Source organism: Ptychodera flava, chromosome 5 (assembly GCF_041260155.1).
Source record: "Ptychodera flava strain L36383 chromosome 5, AS_Pfla_20210202, whole genome shotgun sequence".
Taxonomy (NCBI): domain Eukaryota; kingdom Metazoa; phylum Hemichordata; class Enteropneusta; family Ptychoderidae; genus Ptychodera; species Ptychodera flava.
In genome coordinates, this window is record NC_091932.1 from 34,568,986 (window position 1) to 34,586,231 (window position 17,246).

A 17,246-nucleotide genomic window follows, 5' to 3' on the forward strand; every position below is an offset into this window, starting at 1 on the left:
CACGTCTACACCGAAATTGCCACACTGCCTCAAAACGATCATTATCAGACACCGCTACCACAAGTTCACCATTATTGCACACCTGTACAACCGCCAGTAAGAATCGAAGCTACGCATTTTACAGTTGATATCAACTCCAATGTTGCCGTGGAAGTCTGCCGCCTGTCAGTGATGATAAATGGGAATTTCCCAGAGAAAATCTGACGCTGACTCGAAAATTCTGGGTGAGGGCGCTTTTGGAGAAGTTCGCTAAGCCAGAGCTCTTAATATCCATGGTAATCCGGGCGATCTTGAGGTTGCGGTGAAGACTTTGAAAGGTAATACATAAATTCACAAAATTCTCAGAATAATAATGGAAGGTTCTGATAATATTAGGTAATTATTCTCGAACAGTAATTCCGATTTCCGAAGCCAAAGCGTTATTATTTTATAATCTTGTAATAAGCATCACAGTCGAAAACGAATGTACAATAAACAAACTTTCACCAATTGACTGTTACAGCTAAATGTTCGTCCGAAGAAAAGGAGAATTTCATGCGTGAAATTTCAATTATGAAGTCTTTGTTGTGCAATCATCCAAATATCATAGCCTTATTAGGATGCTGCACGGAAAGAGGTATGTATTGTTCAAATAATATGACAATTTTAATTTAATGTTAATTTGATATTCAATCTATCAAGTTTTTTTACAAGAAAAATAGGAATGACTTTAACTCAAGGAAACACCGTAAGATGTATGCATGATTGACAGATACTTTTCGTTTTTGCTGATGTGGAAGAACCAATATATATCATTTTGGAGTTGGCAAAATATGGAAGTTTACTGAAAACCTTAGAGATTATCGTCAAGATTACGCTTATGTCAACATCGATGGGATTTACCGAACTGTTCCACAGAAGGAATTGCTTCAGTATATTTTACAAGTTGCGAAAGGAATGAGTTTTCTTGAGAGGGAAGAGGTAAGAATAGTATGTTATGTGCATGTCATTTATTAACGATAAGGGATTACGATCAGTCTTAATAAGACAAAGAACCTCACGATTTAGTCAATACGACAAACTAAGATTATCACTAGTTTTGATATGAGGGGTTAATGCAATTCCGTTAAAGTATGAACGTTGCGCGAATAAAAAATTTGTTCTTAAAAATCGACACTTTTCCGTTTGGATTACTTTATCTGGTGGTTATAAGGCTTTTAAAGATAATGCCTGTTGTATATTGTATGACAGGTAGAGTAAATTATGTGACATTGTGATATGATTGACGTTGATTTCTGTTGAAATTACAAGTTGGATTTTAAGAAAAATATTTTTATTGAGGCACACAGTGATTTGCATGTCTGTACATTTAGTGCATCCACCGTGATCTGGCGACCAGAAATATTCTTCTTGGTGAAACAGAATCTGTAAGATATCAGATTTTGGCTTTGCAAGAGACGTCAACGGAATTTCTGTTTATCACAGAAGTTCAAAGGTAACAAGTATCATTTGTTTTTGTGCGGCAAAGCCCACATAAAAACTAATTTGACCGCAGTCATGACGTGGTTGTTGAGTTTACGAAATCTTATTGCCCGAAAACAAGAGAAGACAAAGTTTCATATCACGATTTAAAACGAACAGAATTACCTATTGCTGCATTGCTTGTCATGGCGTTCATATATTTTGAGTGATGTAGACAGAGTCAGCAGCTGTATTTTCGTAAATGTCAGTATCGCGCCTAACTGAAACTCTGTCAATCAGTAACCTACCATGAATTACTGAATTATCGATTGAGACGACGCTTTCAACATCTTTGAGATATGCTCAAGAGTATTGGTGAACCGTCTTAGTGAATTAAATAAAGCGGGAAATGAAGTGTATAATAAAACATTCTCTTGATAAAGGAAATTTTCGCAGTCACTTGAAGTGTCACATCAGTTGTTTAAAGGACAAAATCTAGGAGAAAAGACAATAAGAATTAATGAAATAATGAAATAAAATCGCTACCTCACACTGTATGTGGTAGGCATTTAAGACGTATTAAAGTTAGGTTCATGTAACATGCTGAATAATCTTTTTGCAGGGTCCTATTCCAATTCGATGGATGGCTCCAGAATCCCTACGCGATTCAATCCATACGACCAAAAGTGATGTGTGGTCATACGGTATCCTAGTGTGGGAAATCATAACACTCGGTACGCACAGCTTTGACCCAGTATTAAACCACTAAATAGAACTTGTTTTACCATAATCGGGTATTTGTAGACATGCAAATCATAACGCTTTTCTAACCGTCCTCGAGATACATTGTGTTGAAGACTTTGAAAACCCGGTTAAGATCAAGTAAATTTTCCAAAGTCTGAATAAAAGTGATTATAGACTGTGGACCTTGGCACGTCTGTATACCCTGCTTTCACTATTTTTCAAACTTTAATCTGGCAAGACAGAATCAGTGTGACTACACATATTAAACCACGCACTGACTGTGTAAAACGCCAGAGCACTAATCAGCATCGATCTCTTTGACGAATAAGTCCCTTTCTACTTCCAACCCTAGGGTCGACTCCCTACTTCGACATGGTGACTGAAAAAGTAATAAATAAAGTAATCCGTGGATACAGAATGCAAAAACCAAAACACTGTAGCGAAGCAATGTAAGTAGACTGACCACTATAATAACATACTTGTTCAAGTGCATTCTGATAATATGGTAGTGGATAGATGAGTGGGTTGATGAATGGACGGGTTGAGTTGTGGTATGTGATGGACGGACGCATGTTATAATATATGACTGTTAGTTAACGGTATGACGTGACATTTTTTGTTTCTCCCATACAGATACAATGTAATGTCAAATTGCAGGGGTGTTAATCCTGAAGAAAGACCTTCGTTTTCTAATTTGTGTGACCTGATTAGTGACATGATTAATGATAAGACGAAGGTACGTTTTTTTAGATCTCGGACTTAAGTGCACAGAGCACCTTTGTAATTAAATAATGTTCTTTTTAGTTGGAACAGCAGTCGAATGTAAATGAATACATTTTGTCAAGGACGTTAAAGCCTAATTACACCCATCAAAGTTTTTAAACTTTCCATACAAAGTTAGTATTGGCTATGTAAAATTCCATGCTCAAGTTATTTTGTACATGCTGGTATGTAAGTGACATCTTTCATTACATGCATACTTTTAACTTTTACAGGATTTTCTACGAATGAATGACTTCGAACATCACATTTACATGAACATTTCACAAACTGAATGTCCCTCAGGAGAACTGTTGTGAGGCTTATATACTGACAGATTTATTGCACGACGAGGAATCGGAACAGTTGACGTCCTTTAAAGGTTGCCCCATCGATAACAACTTGGCTTTAAGCCACAGTATTTAGGAGATTTTCGATCAACTACTATATACCTAGCCTATTCGAATTGCCGAACTTTTCACTCCATTGATTCCTATCGTAATTGATATGAATACATTAAATCTTGATTTTTTCGTCGAGTTTACTTTTTACTTTTATTTTCCGTGCTATTCAATTTTCTAAGTTTCTTTCATTCTTATGTAGTTTATTTTAGAGTTAGTTTCATTCGGGCACAAAGGTGAGATGTATAAGCTGTTCCAGCACTGTTCTTGCACGTTTATTTGTTATATATTGGGCTGTTACTATAGTATCAATAGGTATGCACATTGTATGCAAAATTAAGTTTACCCAGTTAGCTGCTGTGTAATCTCTTGTGATGTTATGTTGGACACATTCGGTCCAAAGTTTGTAAGGTAAGTGGCACACTACTGTTAATAAATAAATGCAAAATGAGCTAGTTATGTTGCAACCGTACCGGTCGTCTTTCGTCCCGGTTACACCTACTGCGATTGAATAGTGAATAAGCCGTCAACTGTCGCTCGGAAACTTAAACTGTTAAGGCGGAATATAATGTGAATTCTCGGGACGTGTTTTGTGTACCGTGAATCGAGGAATCACTCATTGTGCTGTATTGTGCTGCCTCCTATAGCATTGATCATGTAAGTCAGTAATACTCTTTGAATTGCCTTTGCTTCCATATGACTAGTTACATTGATTTCAAAACGTTTGGACTAGAGGTTCATGCCTATATTGGTCATGTTGTACAGTTTGTACGCTATATATATTTCCCTGTGCTTTTTGCGTAGCGTGCATAAGAATATTGTGACCCTCAAAATGTCAGCTGTTAACGTTATTTCTTGAGCATTAATAACATTACACTTTATTAAGGGGGAGCTGCACCCAACACACTTTATTTTGCTCAAAATCACTTTTTGGCAAATATTCATTCGATTTTAATCAATTGTTAATCCAAGATTAAAATATTGGTCGGGTCACCTTTAAGCTTGTCAAGCAGTTGCAAGTTGCGTGATAAAGAAGTGTTGTATTATGCATTTGTGCAAATAATCAGATTTCCTGGCTTCTCTTTTCTCCCCAATTTCAAGATTTCCAAAGAATTTAATTCCATTCTGGCTATGTCAAATTTGCTGACATTTTAACACTATGTCCTTTAAATACTAAACAACAAAACGACTATTTTATTTGGCAATAAAGCTTTTACATTTTGAATAAGAGACATTTTCATTTAGCTAATCATGTTTTAATCACTTTTTTGAGTGTCAGTCTTTCAACCCATGCCATTTTAGAATAAGGATAGATAATGCAAAATATAATGGTCGTTTCTTTCTACATATACTATTTCAGAAAATGGTATAATTGTTTTTATTTAAATGAATTTTATCGTTAATACCCAAATTGAGTTTTTTTACCCCGAATATACACCCATTCATCCTTCGAATAAAATACTGCTACTACGGTAATTGAAGTTTAGATATTCTGCTTTTTGAAAATATATAGAATGAAGGGGTTTTCTTGTCATCCTTGATGAGAAAAATTCCTTTAAAAAAACTGTAAGCAACATGCAGCTCCTTCTTAAACCCTGAATTATTGTCTTGATTTTTTCTGTAAAATACATAGTATTTCTTAGACAAGTACGCATGATTATTGTATAAAAATTCGTGAGATAAATTACAATGCTACCAATAGGTTTGTAGAATATATATTCTTTGCATTGAAATATCCATCAGAGTTCAGTGTATCCCAAATACACCGAGCATTATGTTTTTTTTATGAAACTATACTTTTTACATTCATTTAGCAGTGGCTTAGGAAAGTGCTGTAAATATACACACATGACAAAGCTCAAACTTACGGAAATAAATTCTACATCCGTATATCCCTCAAATCAACTATAAAACACAGCTCTATTGTATGGTTCATAGGTCATCTTACCAGTATGTACAAACAATTGTAAGAAAATACATGCGCCTTTGAGGGCGTCGTGAACTCAATTTACAAACTACACAAATTCGGAAAAGATTCGTTCAGGGAAAAAGAGAATGTCAGCTTGAAATACTAGTAAATGTTAACGAGTGAATATAAACAGTCTGCTTCGAATGGCATTATGGTCTGTAATCTATTAATAATTTAAATTACATGCACTTAAATGATAAGATAACACAGCAGTGTCGTCTAGGTGTAAAATATACTTAAAATAAGAATGGGTTGACTGATAGAAGATTCACTATTCATACTCTGTCCTTAGAATGAGTCAGACTCTGCAAACTTTTTGTGTTACATTTTCAAGCACTTTACATGTTCTGAAAATGATGTCTTAATGTATATGGATAATTATTCGAACACCTAAACAAAAGGTGTATGCTCTAATCAACAAACTGTGTACTCTGTTTTTTTCTTACACTTATATGTTATTGTGAGTTCAAATCAAATCGAGAATTTACTAAATTTAAATAACGAATAAAAGAAGTGTCAATCCACATACTGCCTTCTAATTGTGTTTAGTTCGTGAATCTCGGAAAAACAACCAATGAAGACAATCTTAAAAATACAAAATGCGGAAATCAACTACTTTTTTAATATATGGGAAGAAATATAGGAAGAAATGTCAAATCACTCACCATATCGGCAAAGACCTCGATAGAGATTTATCTATCGTTATTGTCTGTTTTCAAAGAGCTGATCGGGTTCTTTGTCTCTGACTGCTTCCATGATGGAGAAATCACTACGACTGGCTGCATGCTGTATAACTTTATCATTCAAGGAGTAGTGTTGCATCAGATTTTCTACTATTCAAATCCGATACGTTGCATCAGCCAGCCGGTGAAAGGTCAAAGGTTATGGAAGCGACAATTGCACTGAACAATAGGTGATCAATACATATATCTCCTACACACAAAGAAACAAATTTAATCAGAGAGATGGTCTATAATTCATGAAGCTTCCCCTGTCGATTAACAATCAACTTGAAAGATTTCATTTTATCTTTATTCAAATGTTTTTCATTCTGAGACTTATATCTTGGAATGCAGTTATACAATCCTGAGTCACTATATTGCAATTACGAATGACAAGTTTAAATACATTCGGTCTTTCTTTCGAAGGACGCCTAATCGATACATTCTCGCTCTTCCAGATCCTCGTGCCATTATGATACCATCGCATTTTATCTGCACTTCCAATACACTTGAATGTGACACGTGATCCAACGTTTCTACTTATCTCTCTAATTGTGCCGATGTGGTGAGCGTCTTCGGACTTTTCCTGAAATAGTAACACGCAGCAAAACAAATTTCATCATCATCATCATCATCATCATCATCATCATCATCATCAATTCTTGTCATAATTTGTGATTTTGTTCTTTTAACCTTGCATGATTTTGAAAGAGGCTGGTACATGTTTGTTGATGTACATAATTAAGACTGGTGTATCCCCGTTAAAACTGTTTTATCTTGGTCGCTTGATGTTCGTATCGTCCTCATTGTAATTTTGTACTACATCGTACATTTTGCTGATTAGTTTACACTAACTAAAATTGCTAGTAGACAAACTTTGAACTGTTAAATCAAGGTTACACCAGAGCAAAACTTGTCTCTACATTCAAACGCTTTATGGCAGGTTTCGCAAGCTGGTAGATAAATACAATATCTCTCTTCGACAAATGATCGCTGATGGCATCGTGACATTTGGCCTTAGTTAGTGACCACTACCTATCTGACTTACATGGCGGGTGCCACATGTGGGGCAGGATGCGCTTACTATTTTCGAAACACCTGACATCACATCTTGGTCTTTTGGCCAGAGGTCCATATATCTTTCTTTCATGAATTTGACTTTGTTTGTGTACCGTCTATTTACTGTCTGTTCTGTGCTGTTTTGTGTCTATGTTTACAACTATTGTCTTACGAATTCTGACCTAGTGTTATTTGATTATGGATTGGTATAATTGCGATTATTTTTCTTTAACAGGCCATGTAACTTACCTAAAGCTATACGATTGTTCCATGAGCTCAGTGAGAGTTTCCTCTGTCCACCATCTACATGTTTTGGTGGTACGACCATCTGTCTGTTCTCTACAGCATGTACGTTTGCTGGTGAAGTGGTTATTTTGTCATCTTCGAGGTCTATGATTATAGCAGTTAAAAAGAGTTCTATCATGTTAAATGTAAATTTCACTATTTTAAGGGAAAGCTTTTCATTTCAATTTATTTTGCAATTTCTGACTAGTGTTAGTCAGGCGCAAAGAGTTTTAAAGAAAATAATCGCTTTTATCGTAATTTTTATTAGATTTATCACAATAACGTACTACATTTAGGTTGGTAATGCTAATATTATAACAGAAAAAAGTGTTGATCTACAAAAAAGAACTTTCACCAAGTTGTCTTTGAAAAAAGTAAACCTTGTTTTCATAGAATACTCATTCTCTCTTGGTGGGCTGGTATAGCGCTGTCCACTGAGATAAATGATATATTTCCATCCCATCAGTTAAATGTTATCAGTTATAAAGTAGCCGTCTTCGTCATAGATGTTTGTTGTGACATGTGAAAAATCTTCCTTTTGATAGGGGTTATTACACGAATTTGGTCGATACCGTGTCGTATTCGAGTGATGTGTCCGTATTTTGACGAGTTGCGCAGCATCGAGTCAAAACACATCACGGGAATACGACGCGGTATCGCCCAAACTTCGTGCAATAACCCATTTATCATACATGCATGCTTGTCGTATAGCGGTTCTATCATAATGCACTGTCAAACGGGGACCAAAATCTTCATCAGCGTAGACGACATGAAAACACTGCACCGTATGGGACCGGCCGCGAACGATGACAGGTGTCGGCAAAACATACAAATTCGTTTGTATGATTTTGGTACAACTATTCTTGTACCTAAGTGCAATGCCCGTGAACTGACTGCAAACAACAAAATTTTGACGATGATCACAATGACGTTAGTTTAACAAGTCTTATTCGCTCAGCTGTTTTACATATATGTGAACGTACAACGAAGGTCACGCATACCAGCGAAAGGTCACGCGCACGCGTCACTGTAAGTAGTTCGGTTACAGTGAAAATATAATTCGTATTTTAACATGTTACAATACAGGATCATATTAGTACCGTCTAAACAATAGGAGAATGGCAATACAGGCGTAGCATGTATGATAATAGTCATTCAAAAATACGGTAACGTAAGAGTTAGTGACGGGTATTAGGGTATTCAAATACAAATTTAATAAGACAACGTTGGTGTAGGAATGACTTCACGATTCAGTCGTGAAAAAAAAATCACTTACCATGGATTTTTAGGTTTGCTCTCCATTTTTCCTGTCTGTCAACTTTTAATGGTGGTGTCTTTTGCAGAAATGTAATACAAGGTAAGCTCCTTCGTCCTTGGGGTCAGCATTATTAATGTGGAGCGTGGAATTCACTAAACTGTACTTTTCGTCATCTACACATTTTTCTGTGACCCCCATAGTACGTGAAATGATAAAGGCTCTTTGCTGTTCACCCTCATCCATCGAATTGCAACAGGATACAAAACTTCTCCACTTGAATTTGGATATTTACATGGTAGCTGGACTGACTCTCCAATCACTGCATTGATCGTCACATTTCCCGCCGATACAACACTGACGACTGTAAATTTAAACGGAAACAGGAGTACCGTCGTGAGGGATCACAAAAAACAAAAATTTAAAGTGATATTAAAGAGATAGAATAGGGTAAATTATATTTAACTGATATAAGCAACTGATCGTCCACATTTATAAAACATTGAAACAATAACAACCAATCACTTTTAATCTTACTACGACTTATAGGCCAGCTATAAGTAAGCAATAGATTGCACACCGTTTCATGGAATTATATCGGACTGTGCTCTTTAAGCTCTCCTTGATACCATACCATTTTTATGACACGCGATGTTAACGTTGCATACTGTCGCGTAATTTAATGAGAAAACATAAGAAAATTTCCCATTCTTCAAGAATTACCCCGCTCATAGTTTATTGGAAAATATTTTAATATAATCATATGCATACTCTAGAAGACTGCAGTTCACATTACGGATAGTCACCTTGGCAGCACACCAAAAGAGTGTATAACGAAAGATTCACAAAATAAATAGATTCCCGTGATAAATGTGACATATTCTTTTAAATTGAAGTGTCGATGAATATCATTTCTCTATACAGGTCTTATATTCTTTCGAAGTCAATATCTTTGAGAAAAGACAGCAGACTCTAGTTATAAACATTGATTATTGTGTAATTTTCTTTGCCGTATTGAAGTCTTACAACCAAGCAGTTTTTTTTGAACTTTCGGTCAAAATGATAATATTACCATGCAAGCCAGTCAGCAACGAAATAAACACGGATGCATGCAGGCTTTTTCGTAAAGTAGCAACGGTGAGACACAACAAAATAGTCAGCATAGACGAGGCTTGATGTGCTGAACTTCCACTTGCTGGAACCGACGTCGTTGCATGTTTCCTTGAATTAATACGGCCGTCGTGGTATCGATAGTTTCTGATGACAGGTGCATCGACTTTGACTACAAAGACTAAGAACAAACAATATGCTTGTTGTATATTCTGTTAAGGTCACCAAAAGTATCATAAAAATTGTGAAATTAGTTACATTGTCGTTTAAGATCAGAACCCTCGAATGCGTAATGATGTATATACAGCCATCCAACTGATCCGATAAAGGTTAATCTTTGAATAATCTTGGCAAAGTGTCTTAAAAGGATATAGTCGTCGGAACTGGGCTCAAAGGTCGTATGGGACCCATACGATCCATGGCAACACTGTATCCAAGGTACGATGGTGATCGATGAAAGTTAAAACATGAATGTCATAATCTACATTGTATAATTCAAATGTTGCAGCTATGATGATGAGGTGCATCTAGACATCGTGCACGAAATACATTGTTTGTAAACAAGTAAACTCGCACAGGCACAGTTCTGACGACTACATCCCTTTAAAATATTGTAGATATACTTTGGTTTCGCTGGTGCAATTTACATCCGTAAATGTTCTATTCGATTCCTAATACTGGCAAAACACATCGAGGTCTTTGATCCTAGGAAGTATTGCAGAAAAGCCTTTTTTAGTCTATAAAGGGAGATTGTTCACGAAATTGTCTAGAAACTGAAAGGACGTTCGCTCTAACTTGTCTCATAGTATAGTTTGATTAAGTTTGTGACATGGACTTTACTCCTAAACAAACAACTTAGCTTGCTCTCATTAACATAGATAAGCGTCAACTTCAAATGTTTTGTATCACTGTTATCGTCAACAATTGCTGTATTTTATCTTGCATTATACACTTACATGAGTATTTTTACAGAACGTGTTACAGAATTCTATATTGACCCAACGTACTGAATGGTTGTTTCACGTGCCATCCATTTTAACTTACACCCGTGGCCACTTTACTGTTGATTATTCCCACTTGATAGAGTCAGAAATTCAGCTTGTATAAAGAAAAAACCGACCCTGCCAAGCGTTGTAAATGAGTGTTTACAATTGACACCCTGTATACAAATTTGAGATTAAAGATACCACTTTCGTACATTAGAGCCTGTACTCTATTGAAACAACTCTATTTTTGGATCCCTGCTTTTAGCATCATACACATGTAGAACATGTTCCATGCAGACAGCGTGTCTTGAGGAATTGAAATCCGCTGCACTGATTCTCATCAACCTACAAAGACACTTGACAAGAAGAAAAACATATTCAAGAAAGTTTATTTTTGTCTACAGGCAATAGTCTGTAAGTACAATGATACCAGTTTTTCCCAGTTATCGAGTAGATAGTGCAAAGAAGTTGTCTGAACTAGACAGTTGTTTATGGGCAATTGTTTAACGCATGGTAATATTATCTCAATCTTGAACACAATGTGCCAATCATAAATTTTCATTTACAACCCTTGGTAGAACTAGTTTTGCCTCCTCGGTATATAAACGGAATTTCTGGCTGCATCGAGTGGGCTCAATCACCAGTAAGGTGGCCATGGGTTTATTTGATTCTACGTGACTATTCATTCGACCTGATATGAAATTCTCCCCTAGAGCACCTAAATAAGTTGGTGGTATAGTTTTCTGTCTATCTTCAGCACACACATTGGCTGTTGAACAGGCAAAATTTTCATTCCCCTGGATTTGCGAGAGTTGATAAACATGTCATGCTTATTGAAAGTGAATTTTAGAGTCATAAAAGCTAACTCTCTGAATATTCCTATTCCGTCCAACAAGATAATAAATTTTCATATTTCATGGCACAATTACACCTTAGCTTGATGGACTTACTAACCGTTATATTAGTGCTCACATTGTCAGTCACAGCAAGTGCGACGATTGAACATAAAAAAATAAAACAACCAACATTTATGAAATATTATAGAAAAATCAATACAGTTTCACTGTTATTATAAAAAACGCTATCAAGCCATAAGTAATGGATGTCTTTCACATCATCGCATTATTTATATATGCCTAGTACCCTCTAAAAACCTAAAATTTTACACATACATCGGGCGATTTAACATTTTGAGTACGAAAGAGCTCTTAAAAACTCTTAATTGTAGAGGTAAAATAATTAAAAATTGGTTTTCATTTATAAATCATTTTATCATTGATCCTAATATCTGCAAAGAGTGACTTTCATATGATTTGTATTTTCCTTTGAGCCATCGAATGCAACTATAAGCAAATCATCGCTTTTCTTCAAACAAAACTTCAGATTCAATTTGGTGGAAGTTCCAGCATGTACATATGCAACCAATATTCAGTCAATACCTTCGATCACAATCGCATCACTACAAGTAGCAAGAGGAAATTTTCATTTTCTTCGTGATGATTATCTTGTAGACGAATAATATAATATTGTATTCAATAGCATTACATGACAGCAAGGTCTAAGTTAGTGCATATCAACAAAAGTGGAACACCACATGCTAAAATGCTACAATTGACATTAAATGCAATCTCTGCTATTCAGTGTATAGCGTGACGTCATCGTATCTTATTCGCCTTTGGACACTTACCTATTATTAAGGTCAACCTTTCTAAAATGGAAAACATAAGTGCTTTGTGTTGAAAGTCACATAAACGTCAAACGAATCCGAATCATCACAGAGAAGTCAAAGGGAGCATACAAGCGGTCCTGGTGGATGTTTGATTCTGTTCAAGATTCCTTAACTTCGTCACAGATTCTTTCAGAGGTTGCATCAGAAATTTCGTTGGGATTGCATCAGATGAGTTCAAAGGTTAGCATTAATTTTAGCGGCGAGTTGAAAAAGCTTTAAAGAATTTGCAGAGAGAAAACAAGGGGACTCTTCTTTTTTCTTTTTTAACAGGACAGTAAATCGTTTCCCATTCACAACGACCTTTTCCAATAATCATGACCATGGTCATCAAACAAATCCCATGTTTCGGAAAACGGCATAAGGTAAAATTTCAAACTGTTCAACACAGGATCAAAGGTTAAGAAGACAGTTGAAAGGTTGCACGCCCACGTTATGTCTTGAATATACCAGGTCACATGCCTGGGATGTAGAGTACAAAACAATCACATGATATACTCACGTTAATTGCCAACTGGGTATTTTTTCAAATTGACTTTGGGCACATTAACTTTTCTAATATTGCATTATGTAGCACGGAAGGCACTTTCAGATATGCACTTTAGCTAAATAGCAAAAAGTCTTGAAATTGAGAGTAAGTCTTGGCAAATCATTACTAATGTCACTTAACAAATATCAATAAAATAACTTTTAAATTCTCAATTAAAATATAAAGCAACTTCTGTTTCTTAGTGCCATTTCTCCAGCAAAAGACTAAATATGATCGACTTGGAAACTTCCATGACAACACACATAGAGAAATCTAAAAAGGCTGAACTTTTAAAGACCTGACCTTATTTAACACGATTTGAACTAATTAGGGATAATTGGATAGTGAAGTATTGTCTGTTTAGTCTGTAAATATAACCTCATCTGCTTAACTTTTTAACTTATACACTTGTTTGTATGAGTAATTTGCAATATTGCAACATTCAGCTATAAGGCACCTAACACTGAAGAAACGTTTGAACAACATGAAGATGAAATTCATTCAAATTAGTTCCAATGGTGTTACTTTTTTAGAGTGAATATCTCTGACATTACTCCGGGTATTATTGCATCAGAAAATCCTATTGTTACAAAATATTTCCTTCAACGCAGCTATTGTTCCGCTTGACAAGGGGGCAGCATAATTGCTGAAAAGGGTTAATTATAAACTTTTCAATCGATGATCCGGAATTTACTGTACCTATATCTCACGTTCGAAGTTTGCTTGTTTACAAAAGCCATGTAACTTTAAAAGCATAACGAGCAATGTCAATTTACTCGCACAATGGCACACCATCAGTCTATCGTGTTATGAGGAGCACTATCTGTAACTTTTAGTGATATTTTGTATATCAGCAACAGTTTCCTGTTTTACTCCCCAAAACATTTTGAAATTCACAGTACTCAGCCTGTACATGTGTAGACTGCATTGTTATTGTTGACAAGTGAATTCCGGTCCTGACTAGAATTTAAATGTAAACAATAACACTGCATTGTACACGTATCTAGACGCTGTGTTGACAAACTAATTGGTATGTGTTTCAACATGCTTTCGGGAGTAGAACAAGAACTTGCAATTGACAAACACCTTAACTTGTAAATAATTGACAGAGGTTTCTGTTCACCAGGTGGATTAACAATGTTATGCATGATTACTTTCAAGAGTTTTTAGACATTTCCAAAAACCTCGGCACGGTGTTCTGTAGATTCACTGACTACGACGTCAAGGCAGACGAACATAATTGTATTCGAATTCTGATGTACTTGATGATTTTAATAAATAAAATAAGTCTTATCCAAATCTTTGCATGTATATAGTAAGAATACTGCCCAATGTTTCATACTAACAATTCTACGACAAAACTAGTCGGGTTAAAATGCAAGAAAGGCATACAAAACTTGCTAAAAAGAATACAGGCATTGGAAACAGGCGCCAAAGAAGGAGAGAAATGTTCGTCTGTTATGGAATGTGCTAGTTTTAAGTTTTCCAGATTTTTAGGCGAGGATACAGTATTGGATATTGTCGACTCCTCGTGTACATCTGTGTACATATATCTGCTTACATTCTCGAGTCACCAAGCAAACAAAATATATCGGTCATGCCCTGTACCTGCGTACCCAGTACTATTTATCTGTAAAGATTTAAACCCGGATTTTCGTCACATCACTGTTACATCCATTTAACCTCTTTCATGTTGCAGACAGGAACTGCACCGTAACAAGTGGACCTCGCTAAATTTCCGCTTTGCTGGTCATTGTAATACATAAAATATCTTTAACTAATATCGTTATTTATTCAACAGGTTTCCCTTGGGCATGTTTTTTTCAATAAATCATGTTGCCCAAACGATTGCCATAAGCATCCGGTAGTCACGCTGTATGAAAACATTTTGTTGCAATTAAGGTAGTATGCCCCTCGAAAGTGAAAGACAAACTTTTGCTCAAACTTTCCTCAAGGAATTTTCAGCTCTTCTCTTTCGAAATAAAGATAAAAATTGGAGGCCACCGTACAAATTTTGGAACTACAGAAACACATTAAATGACCCAAGATTTACCGATATTTGGCATTCAAAATGGCCGCCATCCCTGTGATCACTCTATTGGAAAAATAAAATGTTTGATTTCAAAAAACAAGATGGTAAAAGTTTTTTACCAAGGCTCCCGCTTCAAAATGAGCCGCAACAAGTGGTAGATCAGAAAAGCTTTGGAAAAGTTTGAGAGTCCAAATACTTCTACCTTAAAATAGTTGCATTGGCAGTAACAACAATCTCGTCTATTTTGACTGAGAAACAATCTAATCTTGTACATATAACACTGTACTCGAGCAAAGTTCGGGAATCGGTAAACACAAGGGATGTTTATGAGGGATCAACTCAATAGGGCCGGGACTCAGCATCTTTGTGTTACCAGCCATCAAATTAAATGTCAAAAGTCAAAGGTTGGCAAGGTCATTTACCACAAAGATTGTCAGCATACCTTGACTAATTCTATCGTGGTCCATTACATCATATGGTGTACGATCCGAAGTTATCTACATTCAATACACAAGTATTAAATTGCACTCCTGAATTGTACCACTTTGTACTAACAGAAAATGCCATTGTGTCACACTTCTAGTTTTACGGCTAAACAATTACAGCCAACAGGTGAAAAAGACAGATGTTGATCTCCTGAATGGTTGTAGCCAACAGGAAAAGGGTGGGAGCTATCGACATGATACAAGTATTAAAGGACCAATAATATTATTAAACATTTTAAGATATCATAACGGTGTTGGGTTATGGGTTGGGTTTTATTTCTTCGGTTGTCTAGCCTTATACACAACATGCCGGTTCGCGTACTGATCCTGAGCTACAATCGTGACTTGTTACATGTAGGAAACAAGTAAATAACAAAATTGCCGCGGCTTGCGATATGATATTGCCCGATGTCTGACTATGAAGGACTTTGCTAAACACGGCCATTCTGGGTGGCTAAATACTGTGATTACTGTGTTAAATCCTATCCCGTGAAGCCCTTATCATTTTTTGTATAAGCTAAAGCAAACATTGAAGGCCATAAAACACGGTCTACCTGCACAAAGGTCTTTGGTTGGCATATAGCGTAACAGTGTGACGTCGTGCGCATAGCATTTATTGATATGGCGACTTTCAAAATATACAGACAAAATAGTCACCGCTCTCGTCGCCCAGGAGCGCTCGAAATCGGAATGCTTTAAAGTTAATGAAAATTGTTGAGTATATGACTCTTGTAGATCATATTTGACCATAACTAGAAGTAGTTCTTCCCTTGCGATTTCGATTGCATTTATATATATTTGGAGGGGTTAACTCTGCTTCTGATCGGGTATTGTTCAAAAAATCCGCACTAATTGAATTCCACGGTTACGCCTTAGAAACCGCGTTTTTACGCGATACTCAAAAACTATCGTTTACATTTTATTCTGAAATGTTTCTTGTTGTTGTAGGCGGTCTAAAATTCCAATGATCTATATGAGCACTTTAGCCTTGCTTAAAGGAAATTCAGACATAATACCACCCATGAAATCAGAAATAATATGAGCTGTCAAAGTAAAAACATAATTTATTTCATCACACATGCAAACGTTGCTCAAAACAATATGTGGGTGAAACTAAGACTTCACTTAGACTACGTTTCAACCATCATCTCTCGACTACTCGCCACAATAAGACACCCCTGTAGCCACCCATTTCAACTCTGATCAGCATGACATCAACGACATTACAGTTTTCGCTATAGTGCAAATATATCAGTCAGATGATAAGCTGCGTAAACAAATCGAATCACTATGGATCCACGCGTGCTATGGATCCAGAAACTCAATACTCTTTCACCTGTTGGCTTAAACATCCGCCCAATATTCAAATAAGTTCCCACAGCGCCCTCTCAGTCCATTTCCCGGAGGTATAAATAGCCATTCACCTGCATATGCGCACGCAAGATTCCAACCTTGGGCGTCGGACTACAAGGTGGTACATCATTTCCAATCGATCGACTTTCTCAGACAATTCCACAGTTTAAAGTTTCTTAAAGCAATGTGTTCTTAATGTACAACATTTATTTATAAGCACGATCTTTGTATTTTCCGTTATACAGTACACCTGAAGAAGCTCCAGTTTTGGAGCGAAACGTTGTGTCACAAGTTCATTAAAATACGTTCGGACCAAACAACTGGTGTGGTAGTGTGTATCAATCAAGTTATTATATATATATATATATATATATATATATATATATATATA

The 17,246-nt window shown here is 36.1% G+C and overlaps 2 long non-coding RNA genes across 2 annotated transcripts; one reads left to right on the forward strand and one right to left on the reverse strand.

The window, feature by feature from the left end:
* LOC139133729 (uncharacterized) lies at positions 1 to 960 on the forward strand. The gene is made up of 3 exons (XR_011552633.1): positions 1 to 317; positions 503 to 616; positions 780 to 960. It is a non-coding gene; the product is annotated as an uncharacterized lncRNA (long non-coding RNA).
* A 4,985-nt stretch (positions 961 to 5,945) lies between these two features.
* On the reverse strand, positions 5,946 to 12,566 carry LOC139133728 (uncharacterized). The gene is made up of 5 exons (XR_011552632.1): positions 12,418 to 12,566; positions 9,707 to 9,925; positions 8,656 to 8,998; positions 7,344 to 7,484; positions 5,946 to 6,621 (listed from the first exon to the last, which is right to left on the reverse strand). It is a non-coding gene; the product is annotated as an uncharacterized lncRNA (long non-coding RNA).
* Between the last annotated feature and the right edge of the window lie 4,680 nt (positions 12,567 to 17,246).